Here is a 20,224-nt window from a genome sequence, read left to right as displayed (position 1 = left end):
CCGAGTGTGGAATTGAAAAACGAGCAAGTGAAAGGATTCTATAGTTGAACCACGAGCGAAGCGAGTGGTTCGAGAATAGAATCCTGAACTTGCGAGTTTTTTAACACACGAGAAGTAAAATACATTTGCACCCGTGTGTAACACAAAACTTTTCCCTTCACTATAGCGAGGAAACTACAACGCAAAAAATGCGTTTATCACTGCTTCCAGTAGTTGCACAGGTGGAAAATCATCTTCATTACTAGATTCACCTACTTTTATAAATTTTAAAGCACTTAATTTGACTTCATTCAAGGTCAAATTACTTTACCCACTAGTGGATAAAATGCGTTTTTACCCGCTGGTATTAAAGGACAAAACACGTGTTTCCGAGCTAGTGAGGGGAAAAAATAATTTATTGCTGTCGACTTTTGAATGATCGATTACGGCCCATAGTAGCGGATACATATATACTAGTAATGTTTCTTATTGTCAAATAGGCGTACCTGAAGAATTAATTTGTCACGCGTTTTAAATAATCATATTTTATTGACTAGGTATTGGCAGCGTGCGTGACATAATACACTTCGTATTATGGGCGTGTCCAACATTAATGCAAACTAATTTGACACCATGTAATTTAATATGGAAAAGCCGTCAAAATGAGAACAGCACCAGTCGTGCGCGTAGCGTAAAATAGCCTAAGTCACTCTCTATCCCTTCAACTATCTCCACCTAAAAATCACGTCAATTCGTCGCTCTGTTTTGCTGTGAAAGATGGACATGCAAACCGACACACACATTTTCCCATTTATAATATTAGTCTGGATATGGATTACAATATAAATTTAAATATAACTTTAACTATGGCACAGGCGCTTTTATTGCTAAAGTATTACTTTCTCGGTGCCAATTTTGACTGTAATATTCCTCGTTGACTGAAGTATTCCAACTGAAGCCATCGTTTCACGCCCCAGATGCAGTGAATGGAACTTATTGCATTTTCCTTACCTAGTCACCCCTGCTATCTCTGGTCTAGATCTAATAAATATGCAAACAAGTTAGAGAGGGCACTTAGTACCTACATGTTGAAGTTGATGTGTAACGCCGTGGCTTGCGTGGGCGACGGTCGCGCGACGGTCGTGCGACGGCGATGCGACGCATACGAAATCAAACCTTATCGATATGGAAGTATGAGACGCGACGGCGACGGTCGCCCACGCAAGACACGGCGTAAGAGGCACCTGGGTATAGCAAAATGCACAAACGCTTACGACAATATCGTTATCGTAGCTGGCTTTTGCGTATTGGCGCGACAGAGTGACACTGCGTTTCGATCGGCGCCCAGCGTCAACGATCGTCATTTTGGTTAAGCCGGCTGGATCCATTGGCTCGTTGGGTGGACGATATATTGCGGGTCACAACTGGATGAGAATAGCTCAGGACCGTGACAAGTGGCGTATTAGAAGAGAGACCTAAGCTCATCAGTGGGCGATAAGGTGCTGATATGATGACGACGACGAGGTGAGATTTGAATTCACTGCCTCTGGATCAGTACTCCAGCGCTCTGCCATGTAAGTCACTAAGATGACAACCATAGATCCTCGACATTTTCCACCATATACGTAAATGGGAGCTGTAGCGACAAAAATCGAAAAGGTAATCACGGTCTACTCATATATCCCAGGCAATATAGGTCTAAAGAAAATTATACATCATAAACGAAATAATGCCAGTCTTAAAAGGTTTTTGCAGCTAGCAATACGATCCCATATCTAAAACCATCTCATCTACGATCCGATTCCCCGCTGAGCGGATACTAAATACCTGTTCCTTTTGCTCGCTCGACACAAAGCCGAGTAATTCTAGATACGGATCGGGCACAAATACTCCATATTATCGTTGCTTTCAATACGGGGAAGTTATTTCCATTGCTTATTGAAAAGGCAAAAGAATAGGTAAATTTCAAATAATTAATTTTTGGTCATTTCAAATTTCAAAATAAATACAATTAAAAAAAAAACTAAATTAAAACTAAACCCAAAACCCATCCAATAAAAACAAAATAGATCGTGATCAGCAGCGCAGGCTTCGTCAAGTGGACATAAAACAAATCAGCTACAGGCTTTGTCGACTATATACAAACGAAATAATCCGCAACAGGCTTTGTCAAACTTAAATACTAAATAACCTAGGGTATGGTGCCACCCCGGACCGCAGCTGGCCCAAAAGTTCCCATAACACTGGCCGCGTTGCCCCGTTGAACAGCCAGGGAAATTTGTTGGACCAGGTACGATCCGGAACGAGGATCGCAACCCCTGCCTCTAAGCCGCCGACCCAATTCCCACACAAACTCTTTAGCCTCCGCACCCCAAGGACCTGCAGTCTCCACCGCAACTGGTATAAAATCATACGTTGGTTCCAAGACAGAGTACTTTGAGTGCTTCTGCTTCGCAGCATATTCGGCAGCCGCACCAGCAGCACTGAATGGTGCGACTCAGATGGGACGGTGCAAAGGTGCTAACGCACGTAGGTAAATTGTTGTTGGTTAGGGCCTGGCCACATGGGCGCGTTGCGGCGACGCACCGCAAAAATTCTGCGTTGCGTTGCCGCGCCGCCAGTTTTTGCGGCAGGAAATCTGCGGCGCGGCACCGCGACGCAAGAACTCGCGGTGCGTCGACGCACCGCAAAAACCCGCGGCGCGGCACCGCAACGCATATTTTTTGCGGCGCGTCGCCGCGCCGCCAAAACTCGCGTTTCGTCGCCGCTCCTCAATAACAAATACACGGTGCAGAACTTCACGATCAGTCTTTATCCAGACATGGATCAAAATAGTCTGTTTATTTAAAAAATGTTATAATTCTCACAAGAACATAAAATCATTTATAAATAAATAATTAAAAATGTTAGTTAAACTTTGACAATTACTTATACAGGTTGTATTTTGATAGCGGGTTAGTAAAGTAGAAGACCATTTTAAATTTATGAAAAATGGCGTTTACCTATATATTTTTGGAAAAACATACAGGATGCGAGAAAAAGGTAATTTTTCACAAACTTTTTTTTTGACGCCAATCGATCCCATTTCTATCAAGGATTAAAAGCTTGTATGAGACAAAAATAAAATTTCTGGCTAGAAAATCCACAAATCGAGAAAAACGATCCCCATACAATTTGTATGAAAAAATATTTTTTTATTTTCACATAAAATTTAATGCCTAACGATTCCATTCTTATTCAGTAGGTATCAATAGTTTCCTAGATGTCAACTTACGATAATGTATTAAAAGCCGCAAATAAAAAAAACCCCATACATTCACTATGGAAAAAGGTAGGAGAGCACTGTAAAAATAATGAAAAAATCTATCACCATTTTTTTTTAAATATGAAACAACCTAGTTTAAAAAAGAAGATTGTTTAGTAGCATATTGAAAAATTCGAAATTTGCTTAGTATTTTGTCGTGAAAAACTGTACTAAATCTGCTATTAATTCAATGTTTGTGATGTTAAAAAAAATTCATCACCAAGCAAAGAAGGGTTAAATATAAATAACGAAGTTTAATTCGAACAAAACAGTTCACAATTATTTTGCGAGTAGCGGCGAGGCACCGCGAGTTTTGGCGGCGCGGCGACGCGCCGCAAAAAATCTGCGTTGCGGTGCCGCACCGCGGGTTTTTGCGGTGCGTCGACGCACCGCGAGTTCTTGCGTCGCGGTGCCGCGCCGCAGATTTCCTGCCGCAAAAACTGGCGGCGCGGCAACGCAACGCAGAATTTTTGCGGTGCGTCGCCGCAACGCGCCCATGTGGCCAGGCCCTTATTGGTGTCCTTTTTAGTTACGAATAGAAATAATAATAATAATAATATTTATTTATTTCATAAAGATAACATAATAAACAATAGAACAAGATAGATATTGAAATAGAACAAGACATGTGATCAAAAACAGAAAATTAGATATACATACTCCAATGACCCCCTACAATCTTAAGATCCTTCAGCTATTCAGGAGATTCTCGACCATCTACATGTATTGGATGATGTGGCTCATGGGTAGCTCTCTGAAGTCTTTTGGCACCAGGTAACCTGTTCCAAAGTTCACTCAATGACATTTACGTCGGCGTCCGGTTGGCCGACCCAAACATCTAGCCCTTTTTTTGAGTACCCGATCCTACTGATGTGCCGACGGAAAGTTTCCAAAATTCTGAAATTTTCACATAGGAAAACTTCGGAAACTTTCCATACTTTGTATGGACAATTGTATGGATGGAAACTTTCCATTTCATAAATTTAAATTCCTTTTATTTTTCGTGAAAGTTTCGTGAATTTTTCAAGAAATATATAAGATTTTTTGGAAAGTTTCCGCAACTTGCACATCACTACAAGATCCTCACTCATCTTCTCCAATTAAATTTACCCGTGAAATAAAGTTCAATAGATAAGACTGGGCTGATATCAATTCACAAAAACTCATCAGCACGGACCGGGGTTTAAATGCAATTCATGGAATCATGGTGTTTTTATTACAAATAGTTACGAGTCGTAAAAACATGTTGCATTGGTTCTTTCTAGAACTCAATTGCAGCGTTCGCGCATAGGAATTTGAAAGTACAAAGCGAGAAACGCGCTTCCATCTGTTGCTTACAGATAGATATTCCCAGTAGTAAGTACGAGTTCTTAAACAAATCTATAGTCCCGTCTGGCAAAAAGCATGAAATTTTTTTTTTTTTTTTTTTAATTTATTTAGAAATCAAACAGCCTTTTACAAGTACGGTTTACAAAAATATATATAAATCTAGGCCTAGAGTTTCCTACATTACTAGATGGTTAAATTTAAGTAAAAATAGTTAACAAAATTACACACGCAGTAGTTGAGTAGGTACACACGCAAGGATGCATCTTATAAAATCTACTTAATGAAAAAATAATACAGTTAACAAGAAAACAGTAATTGCCGAACCTTGTTCTTGAAACTGGACAAATTATGAGCAAAAATATCAATATTATTAATCGAATTATTATAAAAGTTACAAGTGCGCCTAAAGAAAGAGTTTTTAGCATACTGTGTGCTACAGGAGGAAATAGCGAAAGTAGGTTTAGAACGTGAGTGGAACCGAGATATTTTGAAGGAGATATTTTCTAATAAAAAGGGGAGTCAATGTGATTATTAATAATTTTAAATAAAAACAAAACATCAAGATAGGTTCTTCTTTTTTCTAAAGGAGGAAGACTATGCCTAGCCGCAGACGAGAGATAATCAGAGTTATATCGTCCAATTCTATAATCAAGGGACTTACAAAAAATTTTTTGAATCCTTTCAAGCCGAGACTTATGAATACCATAGTGTGGAGACCAAACAACACTGCCAAATTCTAATATACTTCGGACGAAGCTATAATACAAAACTTTTAACGCAAATGTACCATTGAATGGTTTACTAAAACGCAAAATCATTCCTAATTTTTTATATGCTTTAGCCACGATATTATCTAAATGTTCATAAAAGGAAAGTTTAGCGTCCAGAGTAATTCCTAAATCGCGAATCGACGAAACACGCGAGACACTGCTACCACTCAATTTATAATCAAAAGTAATTGGGTTATGTTTACGGGTAAACGTGATAGTGTAGCATTTATCAGCATTTAGAATTAAGTTATTTTGCCGGCAGTACTCTGCAAACCGTGACAAATCAGATTGTAATGCAACACAATCATCCAGATTTTTAATCGTTCTATAAATTTTTGTATCATCTGCGTAAAGTATGTGGGATGAAGATTGAAAGACAGTACCCATATCGTTAACATATAAGACAAATAAAAATGGCCCCAGATGCGAGCCCTGAGGAACACCTGAAGGGATGGGTAGAAATCTCGACCTATAGCCCTTAAGTGCGACCGCCTGGCTTCTATTACTTATATATGATTTTAACCATCTGAAGAGGTCACCGTGTATACCGATCTTGGAAAGCTTCTGAAGTAAAATAGAATGATCTATTTTATCAAAGCATTTCGAAAAATCGGTATACACGGCGTCCACCTGATAACCGGCATCCAAAGCATCAATAATATGTTCAGTATAAGTAACTAAATTAGTGTCCACGCTTCTACCCTTGAAAAAGCCATGTTGCTGCACAGAAATGTGTCGGGAGACTAGAGCCGTCATTTCATTCGTCACAATCTTTTCAAAGACCTTAGCAAATGTGCATAGTTTCGAAATTGGTCTATAAAGCTTGACATTGTGTTTATCACCGCCTTTATGCACAGGTGTTATAATTGCACGCTTCCAGATGCTCGGAACAATGCCTTCACTGATAGACCTTCTAAAAAGCTTACCTAGTGGAACTGCGAGTTCTGAGTAAAGTTTGGACACTAAAAATGGATGTATATTATCAAAACCTGCTCCTTTATTGACGCATAAGCCTTTTAGATACTTGGACACTAAATCATCAGTAATATGAATACTAGAAATATCAACAGAGACGGACGAGGACTGAGGTGAAGAAAATTGTGACTGATTACTTCCAGTCACGAAAACAGAACTGAAATAATCGTTAAATAGATCACAAATAACATCGCCTTCGGAGGAAGATATATCATTATAATACATGTTAGACGGTACCTCGTTTGCAGAAAATTTAGATTTAATAAAACTCCAAAAATATTTGGGCGAAGAAGTAATTTTCTTTTCACTGAGGGTAATATATTTAGTGTAACAGTCTTTACTAAGTTTCTTTTCCCTTTTTCTTAGTAAGTGAAATTCGGAATAATCAATGGGGTTTTTATATTTTTTCCACCTAGCATGAGCATTTAATTTGTTTTTAATAATTTTAATTAAAGGTCTATTATACCATGGAGGAAACTTAGAAGTTGAAAAAACCTTACGTTTTGGAACGAAATCGTTTAATAACGTATTCAAGGTAGAATAGAAATAACTTGTGGCACTTTCCGTGTCCATGTCATCAATTACAGACCAGTCGACGTCAGAAAGACCCTGCCGTAGACTTTCAAAATTAGCTAAATGATAAAGATATTTATAATGCGCTGTGGAGTTCAAAGATTTCGTTATTGATAAAGGAAAATAAATTACTAATGATTTATGGTGTAAATCTTCTTGCGTAAGGGGAGATGGACAGACAGAAACAACGCAACTAACATTACTAATGACAAGATCCAAAATGCGACCAAGAGCATTGACACATCCGTTATATTGTTGTAATCCAGAGAGAGAGAGAAATTCAGAAAGTGTAACAGCTAAGGGATTATTATTGTGAGTAAGAGTTAGAATTGAGTAATTATTATAGTTCCAAATCGCATGAGATATATTAAAATCACCTAACAACAGGTAGGTATCGCTTGGGTGGCGACATAAAAGGTCATTGACATTATTAAAAAATAATTCCAGAGAATCAGCATGGTTACGATTATGTGGGAAATAAACACAAGCTATGCGTAAGTAAGTCGCGCGGCCAGGCGCAGCGGGAGACGTGCTAGCGGCAGCTAAGGGCAGAGACAGCCACAGCTCCTCGGAGCTGGTCGCGCTGCAGAGATCGTCGGAGCGCAGCGCGCGCAGGTCGCGCCGCACCGCCACCAGCACGCCGCCGCCGCGAGCCGCCGTCCACGACGGCCGGTCTCGACGATAAACAACATAATTATGATAGAAGAATTCCTCATCACTAAAATCATCCGTGAGCCAGGTTTCGGTTAAACATATGATATTATAGGGTTATAAGCTTATAAGAAAAAATAGAAGTAGAAACACGCCGAGGTGTCAATATTTCCCCTCTTTCTCCCCACTTTTGTATCCCTGATTTCAGTTTTTTTATATTTCCATGAAAACCGTGAAAGCTACCATCACGATGTCTAGGATAGACATAATAAAGAGGGGAAACATTGACACCTCGGCGTGTTTCTACTTCTAGTTTTTCTTACAAACCTATAAGCTATATACATGCCAACTTTCATGCTTTCTGCCAGCAGGGACTATACATTCATACTAATTCGCCGTTTCCGCCCAGCACTACAGACACTTGTAAGAGATCACATTTTTATACTCCCGTATTATCCCGTATTATAAAAATATACATCAAATATTATAAGATGTGAACTAAGTGAAGCCATTGTATCTAGCGGAGAAGAGCTGTGATTAATTTTGATGAGAATACGGAGCGGATACCATGAGTTATGGCATTTTAAAATAAGATACAGCGGGGCAAATCTCGACTGGGGGGCAAATGTAACTGGTTCTTTTTCCATGTTTTACAATGTTTGCATTATTTATTAAATAGAGTGTCCACCGGTTAGGTACATATGGTAGGCGTGTTCAGTGGATACACGTATTAGAACTCAACATCATAGTGTAATAATGGAAAAACTGGATTAGTTTAGTTATAACTAATTGCCCGCTGTACCTTACGTAACTCATTAGCGTAAAGTAAAAAATATATAAAATTGTACCTATTTCTGTCTTGTTCTTATCAAATGAAATTTTGTATGAAACCCGGAAGACACAGTGTTGCCACTTTTTAATTTGATTAATTTCCATTCTTTTTTGACAGACTGTAAACGAAAATCTATGCAAATTTATGTTCAAGTAAATTACCGTTTGGGGGCGTTGTTCGCTTTGTCTATAAAATTGTTTTTCCGTGACTTTAACGCTGTCTAATACGTCGAAATGTTACGTCATATAATCATATTCTAAAACGTCGAAAACCAAATGTAGACGCTCGGAGTGTCATGCACTAAATATAGTTACGGACAAAGTTCAAAACATATGTATCCACAACCTTAACGTATAAGCAAGAAAGTCGTGTATAAATATTTCTGGCCCCTTGTCCGCATCTATATTTAATACCTTGATTAAACAGGCCCTGTAGCCGAATGGCATTTCTGCGACGCAAAACGCCATCGAAACGCCGCAGAAATATAGCCTGGCTCTGGCTCGGCTTTGGTAGCTGCCGGTGTATTATGCTTCAAATTATATCACTTATCCACGTGGATAAAATATCTGTCACTCTCACACTGACATTCTTGCCAAAGCGTGACGGATGTCTTATCCGCGCGGATAAGTGATACAATTGGAAACATGGTACGCCGGCAGGATAGCTATGTAAGAGTTATTATCGTGAGCGCTTCGTGAGCGTTTGTGCATTTGGCTACGCACACAGTGGCGTTTAGCGTTTGTGTTATTCAAGTGTGTGATATTACGTTTTGCTGGAAATGTAGTATGTTTCGGTGATTTAATTAAACGCGGCACATTTACACGCTTGTTGTCTTGTCATTGTGTATGTGGAGGCTTAGATGTCATGTTTATCTTTATGATACATTATGGTATCACGCTCAAATTGTGTACATTGGTGTGGTATGTATAATTAATAGATAGGTGCCTTTACATAATTATAAACTGGAATATGTGCCCTATTAGTAAAAATTAGTTGTTTTTAACCGTTTTTAAGAGCACGCAGTAGGATCTTGCATTGCATCTATAAAATGAATCCTTCACAGGACTCCGATGTAGTGAGAGAAATATCATAATAATATTATAATTTTTTCCTATTTTACCATTTCGCCACTTAGTTCTCCAGTCCTAATATAACTTAGATATTAGATACTTAGAAATGACCCAAAAGTCCCACGAACGTTCGAATATTGGACGTAGGTATCTTAAAGTTCCAATTAGGTCATAGTCTATGACTGAGTCAATCAGAAAATAAATATCATGCATAAAATCTTAACGTAACGGCCTGTTTCAGGATCTCCAGTCAAAGCTATTTGGCAGATAAAAAACTAACACCGTCTCTTTCTTTCACCTGCATGAAGAAAAAGAGCGTGTCATTTTTGAAACAGGCCCTAAATGTAATAAAATTTACATGTTTCCACAAGACACGCGTATCCGTTAAGTGATTGAATTATGCACTCTCATCTTTAATTATAATATGGCGGTGCCATACGGCATACATGCTAACATAATTTTGATTCGACTCTAGTTATAATATGTATCTAGCTGTGCATTTGGTTAATTGCCAGAGCGATGGGATGATAAAGTGATATTTAGTGAATATTATATTTTGCGGTAACATGCTTAATAATATTTCTCGCTGAATGTCTCCAATACAGAGCGATTTTCAATGATTTATTTACAAGAACATATAAAACCTGGTCCGTTGTTGGGTGCATACATAAAAGATGTCCCGAAAACCAAAACCAAGACTTAAAGGGGCTTAGAACAACCGATGGGATACCAAATTAAGCAAATACCCTTTATGATTCTCTTTGTTTTTAACCGACTTCAAAAAAGGAGGAGGTTCTCAATTCGACTGAATGTTTTTTTTTTTTTATTATTTTTTTTATTTTTTTTTTGTATGTATGTTACTCGATATCTCCGAGAATCGTGGACCGATTTTCAAAATATTTTTTTTGATCGAACCGGTATAATCCCGAGATGGTCCCATTGGCACCAAGTCAGGGTCTGATGATGGGATCCTGGAGAAATCGAGGGAACTCTTCAAATGTTATAGGCACATGTAATGTTTTTAGTCTATTTTTCAAAGGTACACCAGTATTTACGTCTGATGGTAATAATTTTATGTGGCTGAGCTGATGATGGAAGGTCAACTCCTCAATGGTTAGGAGTTTAAGGATAATTCTTTCACTACTGTACATGTATTCGGACTGATACATATAATATCACTAGGAACCACTAAAAATCAACTGAGCTGATGATGGAAGGTCAACTCCTCAATGGTTAGGAGTTAAAGGATAATTCTTTCACTACTGTACATGTATTCGGACTGATACATATAATATCACTAGGAACCACTAAAAATCAACAAATAAATAAACTTTTTAACAAAAAATAAAACCGCCTTCAAAAATAAGCGCGTTACAAAACACGGAGAAACTAAAAAGCCAAAAATAATAAACCTTTCAATTCAGATTTCTTATCGTATTGCAATAAGCTAAACATCCAAATTATAAACAAATCAATTATTTTTGGAGTCGGTACCAGCCTGTGTATGGTTGGGTGGGGCAAACAGGCAATAGCAAGGCGACGAACAGGTCTGGTACCGACTACAAAAATAATTGATTTGTTTATAATTTGGATGTTTAGCTTATTGCAATACGATAAGAAATCTGAATTGAAAGGTTTATTATTTTTGGCTTTTTAGTTTCTCCGTGTTTTTGAGATATCGGATTTTTTATGAAAATTTATGAAATTTCTGGTTTTTTATTGTCAGCTTCTGTTTTTCGTTTATACATATAACGCACATTTTAGTAGGTATTACTGGTCTGATTAAGTTGGGAATCAAAATCTAAGAATGCGCGGTAGTTTCCTCGAACGCGAGTTCTCACTTAGGGGAAAAATTACTTCTTTATTAAGCAAATATATTGAAACTAAAATAAAAAAGAATATTATGTTTAAGGATTTTCAGCAGCACATCACTAATTCAAACTACTCCTATATCCCACAATCAACGTTTGTTCTAGGAAACCTTTCCTCTCAAGAGTAAATAAAGAATAAAAGTTTAACACCAAGTTCAATAATACCTAAAATCTACATTATCTATAGATTTCAGTCTCAGCTGGTGCAATCACCTTATAGTGAGGATTCAATAAATTTCTGCAGAAGATTGCAATTACAGACTCGAGCTACGTTTTGCACCTGAGCTTGTAATGCTAGGTCTAGACTACCGTAGGGAAAAGCGAAGTACCTAAGTATATAACCTAACCACAAAATTAAAATTTTGAAAAAACCCCCGACCGCGACCTAGTGGACCGATTTTCATGAAACATGGCTAAGAACACTCCCGACTAACACAGCTTTCAAATGAAAAAAACTAAATCGAAATCGGTTCATCCGTTCAGGAGCTACGATGCCACAGACAGTGTAACGTAATACGTTACATTCTTAAAAAATCAACATTTAAAACTACTAAATTACCTAACTAAAAATACTACACTACTAATAAACTATATTACATATTAAAATATACAACAATAATGTCTTAAAACTACGTATTTACAAGTATAAAATCATCATCACGCTGATTGATTTAAATATGTCGCGCCGCGGTAAACATTCACTCTCAATAATGTTCACATTCGCGAGTGCATGAATGAATGCACGGGTCGAGGCGCTGTGTCATTGCGCCCATCACTCACTCGTCCATTTTATCTTTGGAGTTGAGTGGAACGCACGTCGTTAAGAGCGTTATAACATTTCGGCGTCGGGCGAAATTAGGTATTTTACCCGCCGCGCGAGCCCAATATGCCGACCCTTTCTAGCACGTCTTATCACTCGCTCGCACTACAATAATGGACAAAACAATCTTGATCCTTTCTATGGAATTTTGATAACAACCACAATCTACTATCTCGATATAAACTTTTGATTTCTAATAAACATTATTTTGTACGAAAATACTAGAATGTAGCGCAAAATAATATCAATTATGTTAAAATTTATTTTAAAAATTAATTATAAAAGTAGCCCATCCCAAATATTTGCTTTTGTTATATGAAAATTACTGTAATGCTGTATTATGATTACCTCTGTAATCCATTCCTTTGGAATCGGTATAATATAGATTCCTGTAATATGGATTCCTCGGTAATCAAGTACTTAAGTATTTTGAATCCCACTTTACTTCGATTCCAGGCTTATTACTTTACTTCTTTATGTCACTCAAATTGTTTTTGGTTTACATGTCATTCTAGCATTTTCACTTTCACATTTCAAGTGCATATACCACGAGTATAGGTTTTCGGGTGTGCTGATTTAAAAATTAATGACCGATTTGGAATCTGTCATTGCTGACTGTCACTTTGACACAAAAGTCGTCATGGGTGTCGTAAAATAGGTTTTAGGGGGTGCTGATTCCAAAATTAATGACCAATGTGAAATCTGACATTGCTGACTGTCACTTTGACACAAAAGTCGTCATGGATGTCGTCAATAGGTTTGCGGGGGTGCTGATTCCAAAATTAATGAACAATGTGGAATCTGACATTGCTGACTGTCACTTTGACACAAAAGTCGTCATGGGTGTCGTAAAATTGGTTTTAGGGGGTGCTGATTCCAAAATTAATGACCAATATGGAATCTAACATTGCCGACTGCCACTTTGACACAAAAGTCATCATGGGTGTCGTAAAATAGGTTTTAGGGAGTGCTGATTCCAAAAATAATGACCAATGTGGAATCTAACATTGCTGACTGTCACTTTGACACAAAAGTTGTCATGGGTGTCGTCAAATAGGTTTCCGGAGGTGCTGATTTGAAAATTAATGACCGATTTGGAATCTTGACATTGCTGACTGTCACTTTGACACAAAAGTCGTCATAGGTGTCGTCAAAAAGGTTTCCGGGGGTGCTGATTCCAAAATTAATAACTATTTTGGAATCTCACAGTGCTAATTGTCATTTTGACACAAAAGGAATCATGGGTGTAGTCAAATAGTTTTAGGGGGTACTGATTCCAAAATTAATGAAATGATTTAAAAAGTCATGACCGATTTGGAACCTGACATTGCACAGTACACAGTACCCCTGGAAACCTATTTGACAACACCCATAACGACTTTTATGTCAAAGTGACAGTCAGCAATATCAGATTCCAAATTGATCATTAATATTGAGATCAGTACCCATGAAAACCTATTTTACGACACCCATGACAACTTTTGTGTCAAAGTGACAGTCAGCAATGTCAGATTCCACATTGGTCATTAATTTTGGAATCAGCACCCCCTAAAACCTATTTTACGACACCCATGACGACTTTTGTGTCAAAGTGACAGTCAGCAATGTCAGATTCCACATTGGTCATTAATTTTGGAATCAGCACCCCCTAAAACCTATTTTACGACACCCATGACGACTTTTGTGTCAGAGTGACAGTCAGCAACGTCAGATTGAACATTGGTCATTAATTTTGATATCAGCACCCCTAAAACCTATTTTACGACACCCATGACGACTTTTGTGTCAAAGTGACAGTCAGCAATGTCAGATTCCACATTGGTCATTAATTTTGGAATCAGCACCCCTAAAACCTATTTTACGACACCCATGACGACTTTTGTGTCAAAGTGACAGTCAGCAATGTCAGATTCCACATTGGTCATTAATTTTGGAATCAGCACCCCCTAAAACCTATTTTACGACACCCATGACGACTTTTGTGTCAAAATGACAGTCAGCAATGTCAGATTCCAAATTGGTCATTAATTTTGGAATCAGCACACCCTAAAACCTATTCTACGACACCCATGACGACTTTTGTGTCAGAGTGACAGTCAGCAACGTCAGATTGAACATTGGTCATTAATTTTGGAATCAGCACCCCTAAAACCTATTTTACGACACCCATGACGACTTTTGTGTCAAAGTGACAGTCAGCAATGTCAGATTCCACATTGGTCATTAATTTTGGAATCAGCACCCCCTAAAACCTATTTTACGACACCCATGATGACTTTTGTGTCAAAGTGACAGTCAGCAATCTGAGGTACTACATATTTGTAATCTGAAAGTAATCAAGTCAATAATTTCAGTTATTTTGAATCGACTATGATTCCGAATTATTGGTAATAGTAATTATTGTATAGATGATTAGTGATTCCTTTACATGTAATGGTAATTTACCGTTTCACTTGATTACATTACAAGTAATCTGACACCCAGTAGTGGATTACAAAGTAAAATCAAGTAATCGTGTAATCCGGAATCGATTACGATTTCCCCATCTCTGGGTTTAGTTATATGGTTCATTGGTACTGGTGACCACCATCTGGCTCCATCATCAGACCCTGAGTACCACCTCTTGTCAAAGGTCTTGTTGAGACGAACCCAACGAGCCTAAACACGAAGTCGTTTACTTACATGGTTCACTGGTACTGGTGACCACCTTCTGGCTCCATCATCAGATCCCGAGTACCATCTTGATATGTCTTATCATCTTGACCGTATTGTAATTTTTACATATTTATCATCATAACGTTGTAATACTTTAACATTCAAACATAACAAAATATTACAAAAGCAAATATTTACGGATCTAGGATCAAAGTCGTTGGTCGCTGTTTACACACACACAATGCGAGGATAGCCCGTGTATAAACAAGGCGTCCGACCCACACAACGATAAATATTCTCGACGTTTGCGATCAGAACTCGGAGAGCGAAGTGACATACGTCTCACCTATACGAGCTCCGGCGCGGCACTGAAATCGCAGGCGTCCGTCGCCGGTCAAATAGCGACAGGAAGGCTAGTTTTCAAAAAATTGGCAAAAAATCATTATATAATATTATAACGACAAATGGATAACAGCAATTTAAGCAGATTGTACAGATTATTTATATACTAAAATAACTTCGATAACATGTAGATTTTCGGAGAAATGATCACTTGTTTCAATGTATTTTCAAGACAAAATTGAGTTCGTTTTACTTTCAATTTCTCAATTTCAAAGGATTAAATGATAAATATTGTTTAATGGGCCTGAAGTACAAGATATTTGGAACTTAAATTTACCTCATTTATGAGAGTGAGCTTATCAAATTGTTGATAATAAGAGCTCCGAATTCTGTGCTTCACGCGGTTTTTCCTAAACGAGCATCAGGAAAACAATCATTACTAATTGAAAAAGCTTTTTTTTCCATATGTTTTTTAATTAGCCGACAGTTAATAAGATGTTCTAACTGAAACAAGTACTTTCACTGTCTTTTAGTATGAGTAAAGTGTACAATTTTGTCGATGAATATTGTGCATTTTACAATATATCGCCTTTTTTTGTCATAGCGCTCTTAATTATCGATCTCTGCTACGGATCAGATACCAATCGAAATTCGTAATCGAATTTAACTGCGTCCCTACGTGTTCCTCAACTTATTAAATTACTGTGGTGTTTTAATTATGTTTAATAGTGTACCCCGAATTGGGTAAGTGGATATATTTTATTTGCTAGCTGCCTAGAATATCGTAGTGCTATTTTATTGCTTTGGAATTTTATCATGCACATTGAAATAGTAACTATTCCATAGCCACTATTTAAATATGCATAGGTACTCATTTAACTAAAGAAGTAATCTTCCTAATTATATATTTGCTCATAGTCATTGTGACCTTTTGTCAACCAACCCTCCATTTTGTGATAAAAATAATAATTGCATTTTAATTTCTCATTTTCTTAATTTACATTGCCTTTTTGTAATCTCCGTATCTGAATTGTGAATTTCCACGGCAACACAACTACTCTAGTGCTTTCCCTCTTGCCGTTGGTGTTCACAAAGGCTTATAAACCGTTTTTAACGCTTGGTATGATGGCGCGTTCCAGGGTCCCAAGTCCAGAGTGACTTCTTTTGGCTTCCTGCTTGCCGCCCGCCTGCCGTATTGCTTCTGGCCGCTTTCCCCGACTCAGCGCCACGCAGATTCTAGCAGCGCTGAACTCAGCGCCGATCAGAAAAACGGCGCCTACCACCTCGGCATCGTCAGGGGAGTACTGTGGCTACAATCGACTAGCGGAATCCGATCTTGACTAGTATTTTTTACGAACCACGACTTTTACCCATCTTACCGGCTGAGCTTCATGGGAATAAATATTGTTTTACCGTTCTTCTGACTCCTCATTTAAATTTCCTCATACCTAACGAGACGATAGGAGTTAGAACGCTAGAGAACGCGACAACAGACACACACACAGACAGACAAACAGACAGACAGACAGACAGACAGACAGACAGACAGACACGTCAAACTTATAACACGTCGTTTTTGCGTTGCAGTGACTGTTTGCCATCGCAGACATATTTGGACCCACTTCAGTTAACTTCAACGATACCCACAGGAGAGGGGGTAGGCAATTCTTGTATATATATAATTATATATATATATATACCGGCGATCATGGAAACCGCTCTAACGATTTCGCTGAAATTTGTTATGTGGGGGTTTTCGGGGGTGAAAAATCGATCTAGCTTAGCCTTACGTCCCGGAAAATGAGAATTTTTGAGTTTTCATGCGTTTTTCATTCCCATTAATAAACGCAAAATATGGTCGCTAATTTCGTTGTCTGAGCGTCAGCTGCGCGTAGCTCAGTCGTAAGTGCGTCGGTATAATAATCGCATGCACACAGGTGTCAGGGTTCGAATCCCGGCTAGAAATAAAGATTTTGTTTTATTTTGTATCTAACGTTTTTTTATAATACAAAATAGAACCGAGCGAAGCTCGGTCGCCCAGGTACTAACGTATAATATAAGTACACTGTAAATATCTGATAGCTGTTTTCTGCTAAATAATTACATTTTTATTAAAGCCCAGTTACAAATTGGGCGGCTGTCAATATTATTAATACAGTTTCAATGTAGGTATTAACAGACTATTATTCTGACCTGACTTCATAGAGGTTGCAAATTCTTATTCCAAGACTCTATGTATGTATAGGTAAGTACGTGACTATGTTTGTACGTTTTTAATTTTTCCGTATTCCGATCTGTTAAATAAAAGTCGTGTTGCTCGGCAAGTATTTATTACGCGACTGCCTACCCGCTAGTTACAAAATATAAATCTTAATATGTATACCCATATCTAACACAATCAAGCTAAAGTTTTGCGTACGTACACATGTAAATAATCAGTAGAGTACATTTTTTTAGTCCTTAAAAATGTATTTGATAACAGATAGGTAATAGATGAAATGTGCGTAAGTCTATCTTCATCGAGAAATAAATGCTACTTTGTTTTCTAATGACAAATAATTTCTAAAGAGAAAATTTTATACCATAATACTCGTATAATCACGGCAGACTTAGTCAAAACTGTGTTTTCCATACTCGTATGACAAATAAATGATATTTTGAAATATGAGATAAAAGTTACTGTGCACTTGCCTGAAGCGAGAAACTTTATATCAGACGTTAAGAGCGCCTATTTCTGCCATGTTTGGTTCAAGTCAAAACGTTAATTACAATTATTATATTGAAAGATATTAAAACTCAATAGCATTCATATGAACTTTTTTTAAGCATTCCTGCACGGGTAGCATGGTCGCGCGATAGACGATAAAATATCAGGCCGTCCCTATCGCACTATTAGTAAGTGCGATAGGGACGGCCAGATGTTTGATCATTTATCGCGCGACCATAATTGCCTGCCTGTTTAGACATAGACATTTTATTAATAGGGTGCATTGAGATAATTTCGGAAGTCGTCTAATTTCGAAAGTCACATGAAAATCACCATTATATCTATCATATCAAGATTCCCCTTTCGAAATTACCCGAGCATTTCTGTACCATGTAAATTACCCAAAGCACCCTAATACTTATAAATATTACACGTTCGTCAATTATCTAACAGCAATTAAATTAAGATTAAATACCTATACAGAGTGGGGCCTGTAACAAAGGCGAAGAATTGAACTGTAGGCTATTCTCTTTATACTGATCAATATGTGTTTAGTGACTTTTAAAAATTATGAAGTCTTTAAATTTTTAATTTTTCATACAAAATAAATATTAGCTTCAATGTACGCCATTATTGTTGTCATTGACGTTGTCTGTCACACTTTAGACTTAACAGAATTCGCAATACATTCCCTCTTAGAAAAAACTTTCAAGGGTGATAAAAATCAAAATACAAGTTATTTTTAAAAGTCGCCGAACAAATGTTGATCAATATAAGGAGAATAGCCTAGAGTTCAATTCTTCGCCTTTGTTACAGGCCCCACTCTGTATATTATATTTACTTATGCCTTAACTAGTCTGAAAGACCTGCAACTTTAATTCACACATGACAGGTAGGGACCAGATTCCAGACCCCCTTTAACTATAAATTTTACATTTATAAGTAAAGGTAAAATGGACAAATTCACACCTCAGGCAGGACGATCCTGTGACCTTCTGTAATGCCGGTCCACCAGGTCCAGAAGGCCGTAGGTTCGAGCTCTGCCAGAGGTGTGAAATTTTCCATTTATCCTTTAGTTTAAAAATATATACTTAGTAGGTATCACCAAAATATATATTATTAACTACAAGTTTTTGATCTGTATTAATTATATTGACAAAGGTTGACGCATCATTTCTTGTTTTTGAAGGAAATTAATTTTTTTTCTTTAATAAACTACCTTACACAAATCAACTTAGCCCCAAACTAAGCAAAGCGTGTACTATGAATGCTAAGCGACGATATACATACTTAAATAGATAAATACATACTTATATACATAGAAAACATCCATGACTCAGGAACAAATATCTGTGCTCATCACACAAATAAATGCCCTTACCGGGATTCGAACCCAGGACCGCGGCTTAGCAGGCAGGGTCACTACCAACTGAGCCAGACCGGTCGTCAATAAACATCTTGAGTATCATGTTCTATATTCTTCACGAGTTTCATGACTTGCACCACCCAAAGTATCACAAAAACCATATTACTCACAAAGGCACTTGAGACCCGCAATTTATAAACACAATTTATTGTGAACGTACTTTGCACAGGTTAAAAACGACCTTTAAAATTATGGCAATACATTTCAACACCCCGCACGTAAATATGTAAACGACGTACGCAAATAATGCATTTCTCGTGTTTTTAGGGTTTTATTTAACTTCCTTTACGTATTTACTTTTTACTTGTTGTTGATGTGTTAGGAAAGAAGGGAATAATAAGATACGCCACAGAATATATAATAGTACAAGTACAGAAGGCCCACTGCTTTGATGTTCACGACATGCCGCCTTTTTAAATGCCTACAAAATTCTTACAAAGAAACGAGCCGCACGTGCGCGGCGTCCGGCGATAGGGTTGCCTATGAATTAAAACGAATTAATACTCAGATAAAATGTTATACTATTCTATTCAGGTCTTGGGTACTTTCTAGGTATATATATAGTGTTTATATATTTTTGTTTAAGTTCCAACATCACAAGCCTTATTGAACCTTTCCGGGGGACTTAAGCAATAGTAGATCTGTGTAAAAATGTCTTATGGTATTTATTTTATTCATGATATTTATTTAACTAAGCTTTAATAGCCATTCCACACGCGGACAACACATATGAACCCTAAAAAAAACTCGCGACGTAAAGTAACTACAGAAAGTGTGAACGTGCGTTCCGTGTGAATGCGCGCCACACCTGAGTAGGCCGCGAACTCGCGGCCGCCAGAATGTACTTGTAGCGCGGCGATAGAATCGCAGAGTGAGCCGCCCCTGGATACGCTTTGATTTTGCTGATGTGTGTGTATCAG

At 37.7% G+C, this 20,224-nt stretch overlaps 1 long non-coding RNA gene across 1 annotated transcript; it reads left to right on the top strand.

The window, feature by feature from the left end:
* The first annotated feature begins 15,781 nt into the window (after nt 1-15,781).
* LOC125233592 lies at nt 15,782-16,588 on the top strand. Its single transcript, XR_007177865.1, has 2 exons — nt 15,782-15,915; nt 16,311-16,588. It is a non-coding gene; the product is annotated as an uncharacterized LOC125233592 (long non-coding RNA).
* Nucleotides 16,589-20,224: the final 3,636 nt, after the last annotated feature.

Source organism: Leguminivora glycinivorella, chromosome 14 (genome assembly GCF_023078275.1).
Source record: "Leguminivora glycinivorella isolate SPB_JAAS2020 chromosome 14, LegGlyc_1.1, whole genome shotgun sequence".
Classification (NCBI taxonomy): Eukaryota; Metazoa; Arthropoda; class Insecta; order Lepidoptera; family Tortricidae; genus Leguminivora; species Leguminivora glycinivorella.
Note: the sequence above shows the minus strand (reverse complement) of the source record. Positions and strands in the feature narration are given on the sequence as shown.